Source organism: Mesoplodon densirostris, chromosome 4, assembly GCF_025265405.1.
Source record: "Mesoplodon densirostris isolate mMesDen1 chromosome 4, mMesDen1 primary haplotype, whole genome shotgun sequence".
NCBI classification, from domain to species: domain Eukaryota; kingdom Metazoa; phylum Chordata; class Mammalia; order Artiodactyla; family Ziphiidae; genus Mesoplodon; species Mesoplodon densirostris.
The window spans coordinates 26,412,985-26,430,019 of NC_082664.1; positions in this window are offsets into that span (position 1 = coordinate 26,412,985).

The window sequence follows — 17,035 nt, forward strand, 5'->3', positions numbered from 1 at the left end:
AGCCTGCGCGTCCAGATCCTGTGCTCCGCAATGGGAGAGGCCACAACAGTGAGAGGCCCGCGTACCGCAAAAAAAAAAAAAAAAAAAAAAGGTGTGTGTGTGGTTGGTGTGTATATATAACCCCAAAGTGAAGCAGTATGAAGGCTTCTGGCATAGGGGGATCCAGGAGCTCAATCAATATCACTAGGGTTCTGCCTGTATTTCCATTTCTCATACAAACTTTCTCTAGAGCTTTTCTAGGGTAAGAACAGCTGCCAGCACCCAGAGTCCAGCTTAGCCTCAGAAAGAAGAGCTCTCCTCCCAGAAATTAGGAATAAGAAAGTCTCAGGGAGCACTCTGATTGGTCCAGCACCACCCATGAAACCATCCCTTATCCAATGGCTGTGGCCAGAATAATGAAATGATCTGATTGGCTAGGCCTAAGTTGTTCCCACTCCTGAGCTCATGGGAGCGGGGAGGGGGTGGAGGGTGTTTAGCCCTATCCAAACCTTGTGGAATGACTTTCTGAGTGGAAAAGTGTTGCCTATTTCTTCTATATACTCGGAAGAAATACATAAAAGACACAGCTGCATGTGTCTAGAAAAAAAAAAATAGGAGAGCTAGTTATTTCTTGACAGAAGCAAAAAAAAAATAGATTCCTATTAGATAAATATACAAACACCAGGTGTATGTGTGTAAATTCCCTTGGCCCCTGGACTCAGAAATGGTACCCACCCAGCTGGGGTAAAGCGAGCCAGGACTTTGCGACCCCTGGTGAGCAGGCACAAGCGCTACAGTTATACTCTGCCCGCAAAGCAGAAGGCAGGAAAGCCAATTCGGGTGGGGTCACGAGACGTTGTGGGAGACCGAAAGCTGAGCCTTGGTTTGTGGGGAGATGGTGGCATAGGAAGGGGAGGGAGACAGCGACAAACCCCGTCTGGCTGACCTCCTGGCCCCTTCTGCAGGACGAGCACCAGAGTCAGCGTTGATCTAAGTGCCTACTCCAGACACGCACGGGGCAGGGACGTCCTGGCACCCAGGGAGGAGACGCTCGTGGTTACAGCAGTGCAGAGGGTCCCCCGGCCATGACAGCAGGAGGGGGCCGGGCCGGGTGGCCGCACAGCCTCTGCACAGGCCAGTCAGCTGCTCTGAGACGCTGTGAAGCCTCCTTCCCTAATGTTCTGTTCCATTTTCTTGTCTTGAAAAAAAAAGAGTGGGGAATGTTTACTTAAACATCCTGTAACTGTGGCCTTGAGTAACCAAGCCTTTAATGTCAGAGAGCAGAAGGGAGAAAGAGAACATGCAGCACATGCATAAAACTTCCCATCACTACCGTCATTTTAAATCACTTATCATGCATTTGTTTGTCACTGCATATTTTTCTAAATTCAATTTAGGACAGGAGTTAGAGCAGGCCCCAGAGTCAAAACACACCGGTTCATATCCCAGCCCCCTCTGTAACATGCAGTAGTTGTAAGAATTAGAATAAAGGATGTTAAAGTGCTGAAGAGCACCTGGCATACAGAAACTACTATGGTCATTGACTTTATGGTGCTTTAGGCAGGGACTGCCCTCAATAAGGTCCCCACCTTCTTTGAGTTTATATCAACTTGAGCGTAGAAACCCAGTTTGGAGTTTCTACTTGTAATGATATCTACTGAGCTGAAAGAGAGGTTCTGTGATAGACTGAATTCTAAGAGTGCCCCCGAGACTCCCACCCCCTCACCTCCCACGCACAGCCCTATACATCTTGTATAATCCCCTCCCTTTAAATGTGGGTGAGACTGAATATGATGGGATGCCACTCCGTGATTTGGTCATGTTACTTGGCAAAGGTGGAAGGATTTTGCAGCATCCTTGAGTTGGAGATAACCAAAATGGAGCTTATCCTGGGTGGGCCTGGCTTAATCAGGTGAGCCCTTAAAAGAGGGACTAGGTGCTTCCTGAGGTTAGAGATACACTCTCCTGCTGGCCTTCAAGAAGCAAAGCCATGTTGTGAACAGCCTGTGGGAAGGGGCAGCCTTTGAGAGCTGAGGGCCTCCATGCTACAACCACAAGGACCTGAATTCTGCCAACAACCTCACTGAACTTGAAAGAGGGTCTCAAGCCTCAGAAAAGAACACAACCAGGCTGACCCTGTGTTCAGCCTTGATCACAACCTTGTGAGACCCTGGGCAGAGGACCCAGCTAAGATGTGGGACTCCTGACCTACACAAAGTGTGAGAGAAATGTGTGCTGTTGGAAGTGACTAAGTCTGTGATATTGTTACACAGCAACAGAAAACTAATATATATTCTATATCTGCTTAAAGCCTTGTTGAACTCTGTTTTAAAACAGGGTGTGCCTGAGTGTGTGTGTGCGTGTGTGAGAGGAAGAGAGAGAGAAATGATTTAAAACATGGCCCCAGAGACTTCCCTGGTGGCACAGTGGTTAAGAATCCGCCTGCTAATGCAGGGAACACGGGTTCAGGCCCTGGTCCGGGAAGATCCCACATGCCACGGCCCGTGTGCCACAACTACTGAGCCTGCGCTCTAGGGCCCGCGAGCTACAACTACTGAAGTCCATGTGCCTAGAACCCGTGCTCCGCAACAAGAGAAGCCACTGCAATGAGAAGCCCGCTCACCGCAACGCAGAGTAGCCCCCGCGCACCACAACGAAGAGTAGCCCCTGCTCACCGCAACTAGAGAAAGCCCGCGCGCAGCAACGAAGACCCAACGCAGCCAAAAATAATAAATAATAAAATAAAAAACAAACAAACAAAAAAACATGGCCCCATTATTTTTGTTACAGTTGAAAATATGGAGTATCAACAAGTATCATTCAACAAGTATTTACCGAGTACATACGTACTATATGCAAGGCAATGGACTAGGAACTTAATCAGGATCAGAAACCAAAACTGGAAACTTGTTACTGCTGCTTCCTACGAGAATTAAAGGGAAAATGTTTAATGTTGAAACATGTCTTCTTAAACCAGTGTTATCAGAGCTTATGCTTGTCAAGGATGAGTTTCTTTGAGATAGTGAATGAATAATAATAATAGTAGTAGCAGTAGTAATGATAATAATAGCTAATGTTATTAAGTGCCTAGTATGCCCCAAGCCTCTTCCCATTCAATCCTCATAACACTAAGAGGTAGGAAGTTGGTATCTTTATTATTTTTGCATTATAGAGGAAGATACGGAAGAATAGAAAGGTAAATGACTTGTCCAAGGACTCACACAGCTGGTAGAAAGCAAAGCCAGAATTAACCCAGCTCTGTCTGGCAAATTCCATGCAAACAAACTTTTGCTGACCACCTACTATCTTGTGGGATCTTAAATGGTTCTTTTTGCCTCTTATCCCCTTTACCACCCACCTTCCAGAGGATGCCTCTCCCTTCCATTTTACTGAGACAATGGTGGCTACCTATGTCTGTCTCCCCAGATTTCCTCCAGAACAATAGAGAACAAGAAGAAAAATTAAAGCTACACAAAAACCACACATTCAGCATGGCTGGAAGACAGAGAATGCCTAAACTTCAAAATCACTGTAAGTCAAAAAAGAAGGGACTTCTCTAGTGGTGCAGTGGTTAAGAATCCACCTGCCAATGCAGGGGACACGGGTTCGAGCCCTGGTCCAGGAAGATCCCACATGCCGCAGAGCAACTAAGCCCGTGCGCCACAACTACTGAGCCTGCGCTCTAGAGCCCGCGAGCCACAACTACTGAGCCCATGCGCCGCAACTACTGAAGCCCGCATGCCTAGAGCCCGTGCTCCACAACAAGAGAAGCCACCGCAATGAGAAGCCCGCACACCGCAACGAAGAGTAGCCCCTGCTCACCACAACTAAAGAAAGCCCACGTGCAGCAACGAAGACCCAACACAGCCAAAACTAAATTTTTAAAAATAAAAAAAAGAAAAGAAAAAAGAAAAAAAAATCCCACTGAGTGAACTTTCACATTCCTACTTCACCACCAGAGCTCCAGTGAGCTCAGGGAAACCTGCAGGCATGTATTCTGGGGGAGAAACAGGGCCAAAGGAAGGGAGAGGCGTCCTTTGGCAGCGGGCTGGTCCTGCAAGCCAAAAGGAGAACTAAGAGATCAGAAGTATCTCGTTATCCATCCTTTACCAAATGGAAGACTCGGTATATTATGACAGATTAAGATTTTTGCACTCTTCAGTGCTGGGATCCTCCCCTCCCCATTTCCTGTTCACTGCCCTTCTCCCCATCCCCACCATCAAGCAGCAACCAGACTTCTCCCTTTTATTGGCTGGGAAGAGATAAGACTGCAAAATGGCAGTGGGGGGGGGGGCCGTTTACTAGCTTTTGATTCAAAAAGCTAGCTATTTGGGGCTTCCTTGGTGGCGCAGTGGTTGAGAGTCCGCCTGCCGATGCAGGGGCCACGGGTTCGTGCCCCTGTCCAGGAAGATCCCACATGCCGCGGAGGGGCTGGGCCCGTGAGCCATGGCCACTGAGTCTGCGCATCCGGAGCCTGTGCTCCGCAACGGGAGAGGCCACAGCAGTGAGAGGCCCACGTACTGCAAAAAAAAAAAAAAAAAAAAGCTAGCTATTTGGATTTTTCTTTAGGGAATGGAATAGGCTCAAAATTTAAGCAAAGCATTTGGGAGAAAACATTAGGAGTAAAGAGCAAGATTCTCTCCTCCCCCTGCACCCCCTCCAGCACTTCCCCCAATCCGACCCCAACTACAAAAAAAATTTTTCCCCAGAGGTGGTAAGAGGGGAGATAGAGGAACTTGATGAAAGCTGAGGCATCCCTGGTCCCAGAGAAGGAGCCCTACATCCTCTGCCTTGCTCCTATTTTAGGTCTCAGGAGTCCAGAGGGGTGTGTGGTCAGAGCACACCTGTGAGCATTTCCTAGGTAGAGCTGCCTCTGGACTGGAGAATGGTCAACCAGTGTCTCTACTTTTACGGTCTCAGTGCTTCCCTGTGCCCCAGTGTGGCTCAGGACAGTGGTCCGTCTGGTGATTGCTGTGCCCAGAAGTCACGACGAAGTTGCCCTGAGAGGGTGGAGAAGAGAGGAATGAGGGTCATTCTGGCAAACATGGTGTTAGAGGCTCACAAGGTAAATGTCTCCAGGAAAGGTAAGCAGTAGCCGAGGACTGGTCCAGCCCAGCAAAGGCTTGCACGGCCAGACAGCATCAGGGGCACGCTGGCCCCTGTGGATGCTTTGGCCCCATGGAAACCCTCAGAACTCAGAAACAGGGGAGAATTGACCGTGATGAAACCTCTCCCTCCTGGAGGAATGGGCTTCAGGCTGAATTGAAGAGACCCAGTGGCCTTCCTGACCCCCGCCTCCTTTGTGAGAGAGGTAGAACGTGGCCGTGGAGCACTGTTTGGGGAGCTGAGGCAGGAGGAGAAGGCGGTCCCACAGCTCGGGAGTTCTCAGGCTGATGAGACATCATCAGACCTGCTGCAACGACAACAGACATGATCACAGCTCTTCCTCTTTGAGAAACAGCCAGTGGCCAACACCCCTTTCCCTTTTTGATTGCCCAGCAACGGGGTGTTACTGGAAACTGAGGAGGAGGGTGGAGGACACAGAGAAATGCAGAGGCGAGTGGAAGGAGACTGAGGTAAAGAACTCTGGGAGGGGCTTCCCCGGTGGCGCTGTGGTTGAGAGTCCGCCTGCCGATGCAGGGGACACGGGTTCGTGCCCCGGTCCGGGAAGATCCCACATGCCGCGGAGAGGCTGGGCCCGTGAGCCACGGCCGCTGAGCCTGCGCGTCTGGAACCTGTGCTCCGCAACAGGAGAGGCCACAACAGTGAGAGGCCCGCGTACCGCAAAAAAAAAAAAAAAAAAGAACTCTGGCAGTGGAGGCTTTCCATTTGACCAGCTGGTTCCCAGATGACCCTCTAACTCAGGTTCCCAAGGGGGCCAGGCTGCTCGCATCCCTGGTAAAGGGGACATACCATTGCCCTGACGCCAGGGCACAGCTGGTCCTTAGCGTCCCCTGGAATAGAGCACCACACAGGTTGCTCCACACGGGGTACTGATCACATTGTAAGACCATGTGTTTGTTTGCCTGCCTGCCTGCCTTTCCCACCCCAAGGGATATCTTTCTTTTTACTCCTGTCTCTCCTTTTTCTATAGGACCAAGCTCCTCCAAGGTAGTATTTCCTCCAGGAAGTATTCGGTGAATAAATCACTTCACAAATGCCTAACAACCTCTGGGACATGTCACCTTTGTTACCACCTCTGAACTCACCTGGTGAGCTACTTAATACAGCCACTGCCAGGAGAAATAAGAACACATGCCCCATAAAGAAACACAGTGGACAAGGAGGAAGTAACCCCAGTGCAATTGGAGAGTAATTGTCCCGCTCTGGGAGACCCCTGACTGCAGTTAGGTGTCATAACTTTGCTTTGGCGTCTCCCTCAAGGAATGTCAGCACCTGAAAGGAGGGTAATCTGGTGATCCTGGCACCTTGCAACTCAAAGTGTGGTCCCTAGACTGGCAGCATCAGCATCAGTTGGGGGCTTGTTGGAAATGCAGGACCTCAGGCCCCACCCAGACCTGCTGAATCAGAGTTTGCATTTAACAAGAATAGGGATTCAGGTTTGAGTAGCAAGGCCTTTGATTACAGAGAAAGGGTTAGGAGTGGGGAGACCAGTGAGGTGATGCAACTAAGTATTATTCAACAGCCAAAAGAAAACCAAAGAGACCTAGAGCACAATGTGTGACATCCGATGCCCAAACCAGCCTGCCTGATCCCAGCATGGCCGTTGTGAGATTTTTAGCCCGTGAATATTCACAACTGAACTAGAAGGCCAGTGGGATGTACCCACCTGCCACTTCCCCAGCAAAGCCTTGGCCACTACCCCTTGTCCGTAGCAGGCCTGTCTTGACAACCTTAACCCCCTCTAACCCCTCTCCTCAGGAAACATTGACCATTTCCTACTTTATTCCCAGCACAAAGTAGGCACTCAATAATGGTGTGCCAAATAATGAAAGTGTTGTGCCAGCAGGCTTGGATCAATTAGTGATTGTAATTGAAGCTGAATGTAATTAATTATATAATTTGGGGCTGTTCAAGTTTACTTCTACTAAAATTACATCATGAGAATGGGGCATGAGGAAGGATTACAGAGAGGAGGGGAGGTCAGCTTCCACGTACAATAGCTGCCCATGGAGTCAGACCCCCTGCCGACAGTAAAAGATGCATGTGGCTGTGTATGTAACTAGGAACATTCTGATCCTGAATCCCATTTGGACACAGAGTCCAGAATCAAGGACTTCACCTCAGTACCAGGGTTACGCGGTAGTGGGCACCCTCAGCAGCAGACTCTGCTCAACGTGGGGACATTAATCCTTGCCTTGATCCATTTCTACAGCTGCACGTTTTCCATTATTCATGTCAAGTGAGTCTCCTCTCTGCTCACACTCAGAGGATGTCAGAGCTAAAAAGGTCCTTTGGGGATCTTTAGACCAGTGTTTTTTAGCCCAATCAGGCCTAATGCACCCTTTTTACGACAAATATTTTGCAATGCCCCCGACCATCCTGAAACAAAATCCATAGAAACTATAATCTATGTATACATAAAATTAATCTACTTGCATAATTTTTGAAAGTCAGACTAATGCAGGTACACTGGCCATTCAAATGCAAGTTCTGCATTGTCATTGGTTATGTGCTTTCCCAGAAGAGTGACCAATAATTCCTAAAGAAACAAGTCACCCCTCAACTCTCATAGTAATTGCATTCCTGTAAAAATTCAACAGGTATTAATACCATGAAAAAAAATAAAGGTTTGCCTTTATATGTAAAACAGAGTTAGGCTGTAGATTCAGTTCAGTCGGGATTTTTACCACATGAATATCCTGGACACCACACTGGTCGCAGGACAATTCTTCGCTGGGTAAATCTGCCCTGCCCATAGGAAGATGTCTAGTGTCCCTGACCCCACCCAATCGGAGCCAGTAGCAATCCCCTAGTCATTATGACAACCAAAAATGTCCTCACACATTTCCAGAAAGTGCCTGGGGGTAGTAGCACCCCCATGGAGAACCACTCATTTAGCCCAGTCTCCTTAATTTGCAGGTAAGAAATCAGAGGATTAGGGAGGAGAAGACTTGCCCTAAGTGACCAGGTGGTCAGCACCCACCGGTCTCTGGACTCCCATCCCAGGATCCCTCCTAGCTCCACACTGCAGCTTCCAAGCTGAACACTGCAGGAGGAGATCAGGCTTTTGGCCAGAACTCCTTCGGTTCCCATGCACAGATTCATTATTGCTCCCCACACCCCCAGAAGACCAAAGTCCCTACAAAGGAAAACACAGCCATACAGTGTCGAATAAAGTCCTCTAAGCTAGGGAATGACATCTCAACGCCTTTCAATTAATCTGCCCAAATGAGCCCAAGATGTCTCCTCCCCACCACCAGAAAGCTAACTTGATCGTCCTGTCTTCATTTATGAGAGCTCTGAAACTCTCCCAGGTAAAGAAAGGATCCTACTTTGAGGCCCAAAACAGCACTTAGGCATTACATGCCAACACTGCTCAATCAGGAGCAGTTGGCGTGTGTGTTGTGTTAAGAAGGATTCTGGAGCCATATCCCAGTTCAACTTGAGAGGATACAATGACCAACTTGTGGAGTTTGCATGGGCCACGGTAGGGGCCAGGTGTTTGTTATGTCGGTCTTAGAACCCTAGACAAATCCAATCTATTTTCCTAGGTCAAAAGCTTTGCCAGGGGCCTCCCTGGTGGCGCAAGTGGTTGAGAGTCCGCCTGCCGATGCAAGGGATACGGGTTCGTGCCCCGGTCTGGGAGGATCCCATATGCCGCGGAGCGGCTGGGCCCGTGAGCCATGGCCGCTGAGCCTGCGCGTCCGGAGCCTGCGCGTCCGGAGCCTGTGCTCCGCAACGGGGGAGGCCACAACAGTGAGAGGCCCGCATACCGCAAAAAAAAAAAAAAAAAAAAAAAAAAGCTTTGCCAGTAACAGTCTATTTTATACCACTGGCTTCTTTCTTTAAAACTTGAGGCAAATGTCTCCTTCCTGATGGTTGACACAGTTCAATCATGAGATAAATTGCTTTGCTACAAATGGCAGTACTAGACTCTCATCTCAGAATCTCACTCATTCACTCAGGACCTGTGAGTTGAGCATACACTATGCATCAGTCATTGGTAGTGGGGAGATGTAGCAAACCTGTCATATTGCATGTAAGAATCATCCTTTTCCAAGGTCTCTAATTCATAAAATAGTATGCACCGCACAAAACTCAGCATTAATACCCACTATTTTCCATCTGAAATTGATGTACCCTTAGTTAAGGGATCAAGATGACACAGTGCAATATACCCTGAGAAAACCATAATTCAAAAAGAGACATGTACCACAATGTTCACTGCAGCACTATTTACAATAGCCAGGACATGGAAGCAACCTAAGTGTCCATCGACAGATGAATGGATAAAGAAGATGTGGCACATATATACAGTGGAATACTACACAGCCATAAAAGGAAACGAAATTGAGTTATTTGTAGTGAGGTGGATGGACCTAGAGTCTGTCATACAGAGAGTGAAGTAAGTCAGAAAGAGAAAAACAAATACCATATGCTAACACATACATATGGAATCTAAAAAAAAACAAAACCAAAAACAGGTTCTCATGAACCTAGGGGCAGGACAGGAATAAAGACACAGACATAGAGAATGGACATGAGGACACAGGGAGGGGGAAGGGTAAGCTGGGACAAAGTAAGAGAGTAACATTGACATATATACACTACCAAATGTAAAACAGATAGCTAGTGGGAAGCAGCTTCATGGCACAGGAAGATCAGCTCGGTGCTTTGTGACCACCTAGAGGGTTGGGATAGGGAGGGTGGGAGGGAGACTCAAGAGGGAGAGGATATGGGGATATATGTATACACATAGCTGATTCATGTTGTTATACAGCAGAAACTAACACAACACTGTAAGGCAGTTATACTCCAATAGAGATGTTAAAAAAAAAAAAGATGACACAGTGCATAGCAATTGATTATAATTAATGCCTTGAATTTGTTTTTGCTAGGATAGCCATATTTTAAGGGAAAAAATTTAGAAAAAATGGCTAAATATTGGCTATCTTTAAAGTTAATGAAAATAGGTAATCTAGAAAAAGACATCCATAGGAATACAAAATAATCGTTCAGAGAGCTGTCTCTTTAATAAATACTTATTAGAAATACAAAATTAAGTCAAATACTCTTGCATGAATTGGTTTTAAAAATATTTAAAGTGAAAAGAAAAAAAAACAAGAAATAATAGGAAGGTTAAATAGATCTTGAAAACATTCAAGAATACTCAATTTGAGGTAAACTGGTCTTTGGGAGAATTGATCCTTGGGCAAACAGGTTTTGGGCCATATGACTGCAGGCAAGTTGGCTTTAGGTGAATTGAACAAGAGCCAGTTTGGTGGGACATGTTGGGAGGCAAGGAGGCCAATGAGGGGATCAGATCTGAACCCGGATGCTGGTGGGAGAGTGGGAGAGGAGAGGATACAGGACATACAAGGTGATATAGTTTATGGGGCATTTCTATGAAGGTCAAGACCCTCACTTCAAAGGCTGACTCCTGGCTTTTGCACCTGGGTGACTGCTGGTGGCACCAACCACTAAGACAGTGAATGCAGGTCCCTTGGTGAAAATGAAATTTGGGGAAATACTGGCCCCAAAGAGAGATAGAGATGGTCTCATCAAATCTTGCTTCCAGGTAGAGCTGCTGACTGGCATCACTGGTCCCCAAGAGTTGTTTAAATCCTTTTCTCTCCTCCCAGACCACAGACCTCCTGGCTCACCACTGCCCCCACCAGCAGGAGGCTCTCTCCTTACCCAAAGCCAGCTGCTCTTGTGAAATATACCCCAGTTCCTTAAAGGCAGCCGTCATGTCTGATTCATCTTGTCTCTCCACTCCCCTCCGCAATAAAAGGGCATTGAAGGAATGCATGTGACATACGTGAATCGAGGCATGTGTAAGTGGCCACGTGATGACCAATGAAAGGCTTACTATGGCCTCCACTGTCCTGGGGTCAAAGAGCATGCAAGAGACAAAGAGGTGGCCCTTGCCCTCCAAGGACTGCACAGGGCAGGCAGACAGTTGAGTGTGGATGGTGGGGGTAGAGAGACGTATCAAGAGAACTTAGAGGAGGAAGAGAGGAGCTCAACAAGGGCAGTGATCTTGGGAAGTTCCCTACAGAAGGCAGGACTTGAGAGCTGTCACGAATATAGAAAGCAGAGGGCTTGGATATAAGGAAAAGCAGAGAGAGGCAGAGTGAACACCCAGAGCAAGACTATGGAGATGGGGTGAGCCTGATGTCATAAAACATCAAGATCAGCCTGTTTAGGAATCTCACAACCCAGACAGGCAGAGAGAGGTGACAACCCCCACATGAGGTCTCATCTCACTCAACCGGACGTGTGAAGTAGGAAAAGCAGAAGAAAGAGAAGCTTCCACACACACAATCCAGTTCCCAAACTCATCCTTGGTTAAACATGGGCTCTGTGAACTGGCCGGCTCAGCTCTCAGGCCAATAGGGAGCACCTACATGAGGCTGTCTTTACCTTAAATGCTCCCAGGATGTCTCTTTCAAACTAACACTGTGATTAAAGAAAGAGCTCCTGCCAGCTCTCTGGTGGTAACCTGGGTGGACAGCAACTAGCAGAATCAATAAGAAATTAAGCCTCTTTCAGCCAAAAAGCCAGTTTCTAAACATCCTATGTATCATCAGAAAATAGCCATGACTATTATAGAAAGCGTGTCCATACAACTGGTATCCAGCCAGAATGGCATGGCCTTTGTGTTGGTTTTGACCAGAAAATAACATATAAGGTAACCAATCAGCAGCCCTCACTCTCACTGTCTCAACAACAGCAGTAACAATAAGACCTTACTGTAATTTAACTCTGTTTTCTCTTGCTCAGCTCTCTGGAGAGTGTCCAGTCTATAATCATCTCTTTATTTTCTAGCCCTGTAGACATGTCTATTATTCTCCTCTAGACTTCCTCTGGGCTCTCCACATCTTCCAAACTTGGGTCCAGGGCCCTTAAAGATAATAGCTGCAATGATAAGGGCACTTTGGGTTAAAATGCAAATACCCAATTTAAAGTAACACACAAAAAAGGGAGAGGCAGATTTATTGGCTCATGTAATTGAAAAACCAAGGTGGATCTGGCCTGCAGGAATGGCTGGATCTAGGAGTTCAAAAGAGAGGCAGGCAAGAGAACCACTGGAACTTAGGAACCAGTCATCCTCCATAGTCTTCGCTGAAAGTCACAGGAATGTCCTTGGAGTCATGAGCCCATACTGGAACCAATGTCTGTGGCCAGAGAGATGGCCATCTGTCTACCCCCATGGCGTGTGGGAGACACTGGATCAGCATACTCGCAGGAATGGGTGTCACTACAGGAGAAGGGAGTTCTGTTAAAGCTGCAAGGGATGCTGGGTAGATAAACTGTTCACTTGCACGCCATGTATCTGTTAGTTTCTTAGTGTTGCTTTTCCCTGTCGCTTTCACTGGCACTATTTATTCACATTCATCACAGTCCTCCAAGAAAGGCTACCTATGGATAACCACTCCATTTCACAGCAGGGGAAGCAGAGGCTCAGAAACCAAAACAACCTGCCCAGCGATAGCAGAATTAGGTTGATGGGCCTGACCTCCAGCTGCCCGGCTCAGTGTAGGTGACACTGGCCCCTGTCCAGACAATATGGCCCAGGACAAATGTAGGAAAAAGATCAGAGCCTACTCTGGACACATTGTGCCATCTGATTATTATGGACATAAGCTGTTACAAGTTGGAACTCACTTCTAATCAGCTCATTATAACATCCTGAATGTTCCTGGTTTCTCTCCTAAATCCCATGTCAGCCATCACTTTTCCCTGCATACCTGAGGGGAGGCAGGAGGGAGAGGAAGAAGTGAAAAAGGCAGAACCTCCTCTATATTCCTACTTACCATGGGGCAAAATTGAATCTCTGCCAATGTCAACTTCCCTTATAAGGATTTCCCTAGAAGGGGATGCAATCCAGCATCCAGAGCTGCCCAAGAGGCTTGATGTGAGGCCTCGCTGGCTGGGTGAGCCCTGGGCCATACAGGCCCACCCTCTGCAGAGAAATGACTACTCCTAGGGTGCCACTGCCCAGCTGCACTCACTGCAGGAAGCACAGAAGCCCACCACTGCAGGAACCCACTAGCTCCAGACTAAGGAGGCTGTAGGAAGGCAGGACGGGTCCAACCTCTAGCAGCCTCAGTGGAAGCAGTCCACTCCAGCAGAGGAAAATGGAAAGTCAGTAGTTGAGAGCCGAAGCTCTGGCTGCAGACTACCTTGGCTCAAAGCGTGGCTCCACCATTCACTGCTTGTGTACCTCTAGCAAGCAACCTAAGCCTCTGTGCCTCAGTTTACTCACCTGTACACAGAGGATAATAGTGGTCCCTAGACTTCATAGGGTTGTCACGTGCCTGGGAGGAGTGATGCCCAGCATCCAGCAGAGGTTGCTACGTGCCCAAATAAAACATCAAGTTGTACCTACCACCTCAAGATCACAAAATGGCTGCCAAAGTTCCAGACATCCAAAACCACACACCAGTCTCCCCTGCTGGAATAAAGAAGAAGGGGCAATACTAACAAACTATACCTATATCAATATCTAAAAAAAACACTTCCCAGAATCACTCCAAAAGATTCCTCTTCACCTGCCATGTCATGTGCCACCACCAGCTGCAAGGGAAGCTGGGAAACCAAGACCTCACTTTTTCAGCCTCTCGAGTAGAGGGCAGGGTTAAGAAAAGGCCTTGGGAATACGATCTGCCACGGGGGCTAATCATAAAAATAAGTGACATTTATTGAGCACTTGCTATGGTTTCTCTTCTCTAAGCATTTCTGCAAGTACATTGCATATATTATCTAACTTCATCCCCCCAATGACCCTGTGAGGTAGGTACTATTATTCCCACTATTCAAATCTAGGAATTGACGCCCAGAGAAGTTGTGTTGCTTGCCCAAGATCACACAGAACACTGAGGGCAACAGGATTTGAACTCAGGCCAACTGTAGAGCCCAGGCCCTTGGGCTGGAGGGCATCACCTCCATGATGGTAGCAGCTGCCGTCAACAGAAGTTTATAGATACTCTGATGTGCACATGCTTACATTTGGCAGAAAAAGGAGCAAGCACCCAGGGGCCAGGGAAGAAGACCCCCACCTACACACAGCCGTGGAAACTCCAAGAGGGCAAGGAATACCCAGAGCCCCTGACCTCTGTCCCCAGTTCATCAACCTGGAAGGACTTCATGTCCCACCCAGTCACCTTGGAGGGAGAAAAGTCCTGCTGCTGGCACTCCATCCTCCAGCCTTCCCTCTCTGCTATTACTCACCTAGGGGAAGGATCACCCAACACTTCTGTCATTCATGGCTTGGGCAGTCAGTCGTGAGCTAGAAACAGTCGGCCACCAGCCCAGCTGAGACTCTGACTTCCCCTCTGGGCACTGGGTGGTGGCTGCCAGGCCAGGCTGATGCAGAGGACACCAGGCCCACCACTCAGGGGTGACTGACCAGAGGGCTCCCTGCCAACCTCCCACTAGTGATTTCCATGTCTAGGACTGCAAATACACCTGGAAAACAAAATTGCTAGTGCCAGGCCTATCTTTTGGTGGGAGGGGTTTGGTGCTCACGCTTCTGATATTACATCCATTTGTCACTACATTTGTGTGTTTGCTTAAAGAGTTAACATGTGGCAAATGTAAACATTAAAATTACACAGCCATTTGTATACACAGCTTGTGTTGGTATAGCTGCATTTTTTAGTTTCCTGGGAGCCTTTTAATTTGGAAATAGCCAGGCTTCCCTTAATCTCAAAGAGGCTCTGCCTAACGCCCACCTGTGGAGAAGTTCATAAGCTGCATCTCTTCCTTCTCCAGAAGATACCTGGAAGGTGCATGAGCCTAACACTGGGTCCCAACCTTGGCAGGGGAGCTTTAAAGAACAAAATCAGTACATCCCCCCTGTCCATATGATGTTTCCCGGGGTGTGGCATGATGAGGGGGTGTTCCTCCTTTGTGGTATTCTTCCTCAAACCTGTAATCCCATGCTCATCACAAGAAAACATCAGACAAACCAAACTTGAAAGACAATCTACAAATACCTGACCAGTGCCCTTCCAAAGTGTCAAGGTCATGAAAAACAAGGGACGTCTGAGGAGCTGTCCTAGAGCAGGGACTAAGGAGATGTGACAAATGAAAGTAAAGTATGCCCTAGATTGGATCCTGGGACGTGGCGAGGACATTCGTGGGGAAATTGATGAAGCTGGAATAGTTTAGTTGCTGGTATTGTACTAATGTTCATTCTTCGTGTTAATAAAGGTTACCCTGGTTATGTAAGGTGTGAACATTAGGGAAAGCTAGGTGAACGCTATGTGGGTACCCTCTGGGTACTATCTTTACAACCTACTGTAAATCTAAAGTTATTTCAAAATAAAAAGTTTTAAAAAATTGTTTTAAATGCCTGGCCCTCATTCAAACCAAGTTAATCAGAATCTTGGGCATTCAGAGCTCTCCCGGTGATCCCGATGTGCAGGTAGAGTTGAGAACTATAGACCAGAGATTTCAACCGTGAGTGTGTACATCAGAATTCCCTGGAGGGCTTATTAAAACAGACTGGTGGGTCCCACCCCCAGAGTTTCTGCTTCAGCAGATCTGGAGTGGGGTCTGAGGTCTGCATTTCTAACCAGCTCCTGGGTTATGCTGATGCTGCCCGTCCCGGGACCACACCTTGAGAGCCACTGATCAGAACCTTGCAGCTCAAAGCATCATCCTCAGACGAGTGGCATCAGCATCCCCTGGGAGCTGGTTAGAAATGCTGAATCTCAGGCCCCACGCAGACCCACTGAGGCAGAACCTGTGTTTTAACATTAGCCTAGGTTACTTATGTATACAGGGAAGTTTGGAAAGCACTGCTCAGGAAGGAGAGATGAGGAAATGGGAGCTGAAATGTCAGGGGTCAGGGGGCTGTTGATACCCATCACTTCACCACTTCACCAGCCTGGACTTCCCTTTACACACGGGAAAGGGAAAAACAGGAAGAAACACCGGAGGCCCTTTGCTATTGTTAAGCCAAAGGCAGAACTGGGCAGAAAGAGTGCTTTCTGTCCCTTGCAGTGCTGGCCAGGGGCACGGTGACCTGGCTAGAAGAGGAGCTAGCCGATGACGGGGGCTGAGGCAGCCTCCAGAGAAGTAAACCGGGCCAGGAGGCACTGGCTGTAGGAACATGGACATCACAGCCCAAGGTTTAATATTTACTCTGCTGAGGGTCCCTCATCCTTCCTTTAGAAAAGGAGAGAGCAGCTTTGTACTAAGCTTTACTCCACGGGAGGGAAGGAGGGAGGGAGGAAGGAAGGAAGGTGAGAGCAGAGCCTTTCTGAACAAATGGGTTTTTACCAAAATATTTGCGGACTTAAGGCTTAGGAGCCTCCCCAGTCCCCCTTGGCCAGTTACAAACAGCAGCGGCACCAGGTCGCTGGGCATTCAAGGCCTCTCACCCCCGATCCAGCCCAGCAAACATCACCCACAGCAGGCCAGGCTGCCAGGAACTCTCTGAGACCCTGTTCATCCTGTCTATTCAGATCTTGCCCAGTCACCAGTTCCCAGCTCAGACCCTAGCTCCGCCTGGCCACACCCTGAGACTGCTGAAGCCCCAAGTGTCCCTCGGCAAGGCTCCATCCCACCCTTCTCACATTTGCTCACACTGAGGGTAATTCCAAATCTCCAAAGCACTGCCCCTGAGGATTTGTGCTGCTTGGAGCCACACTCACTTTCTGAGATGTCATTAGAAGTCCCTACAGCCGTGAGGTGGTGGAGGACGGGGGCACCTAGCAGCCCATCATGCTGAGAGTGACCACCCCTGATCCCGGGAGTGGGCTCAGAACAGGGCAGAAATTAACCTGACAGTCAAACAAGGCAGTGTTCCTAGCAGAGGGAGACTGGCGTGTGCAGCTTCTTTTTAAATACACAGGTTTCAACTCCCTTGAAAATAGTGAAGCATTCTGAGAGTCTAAATATTTGCGTGCTTATTGAG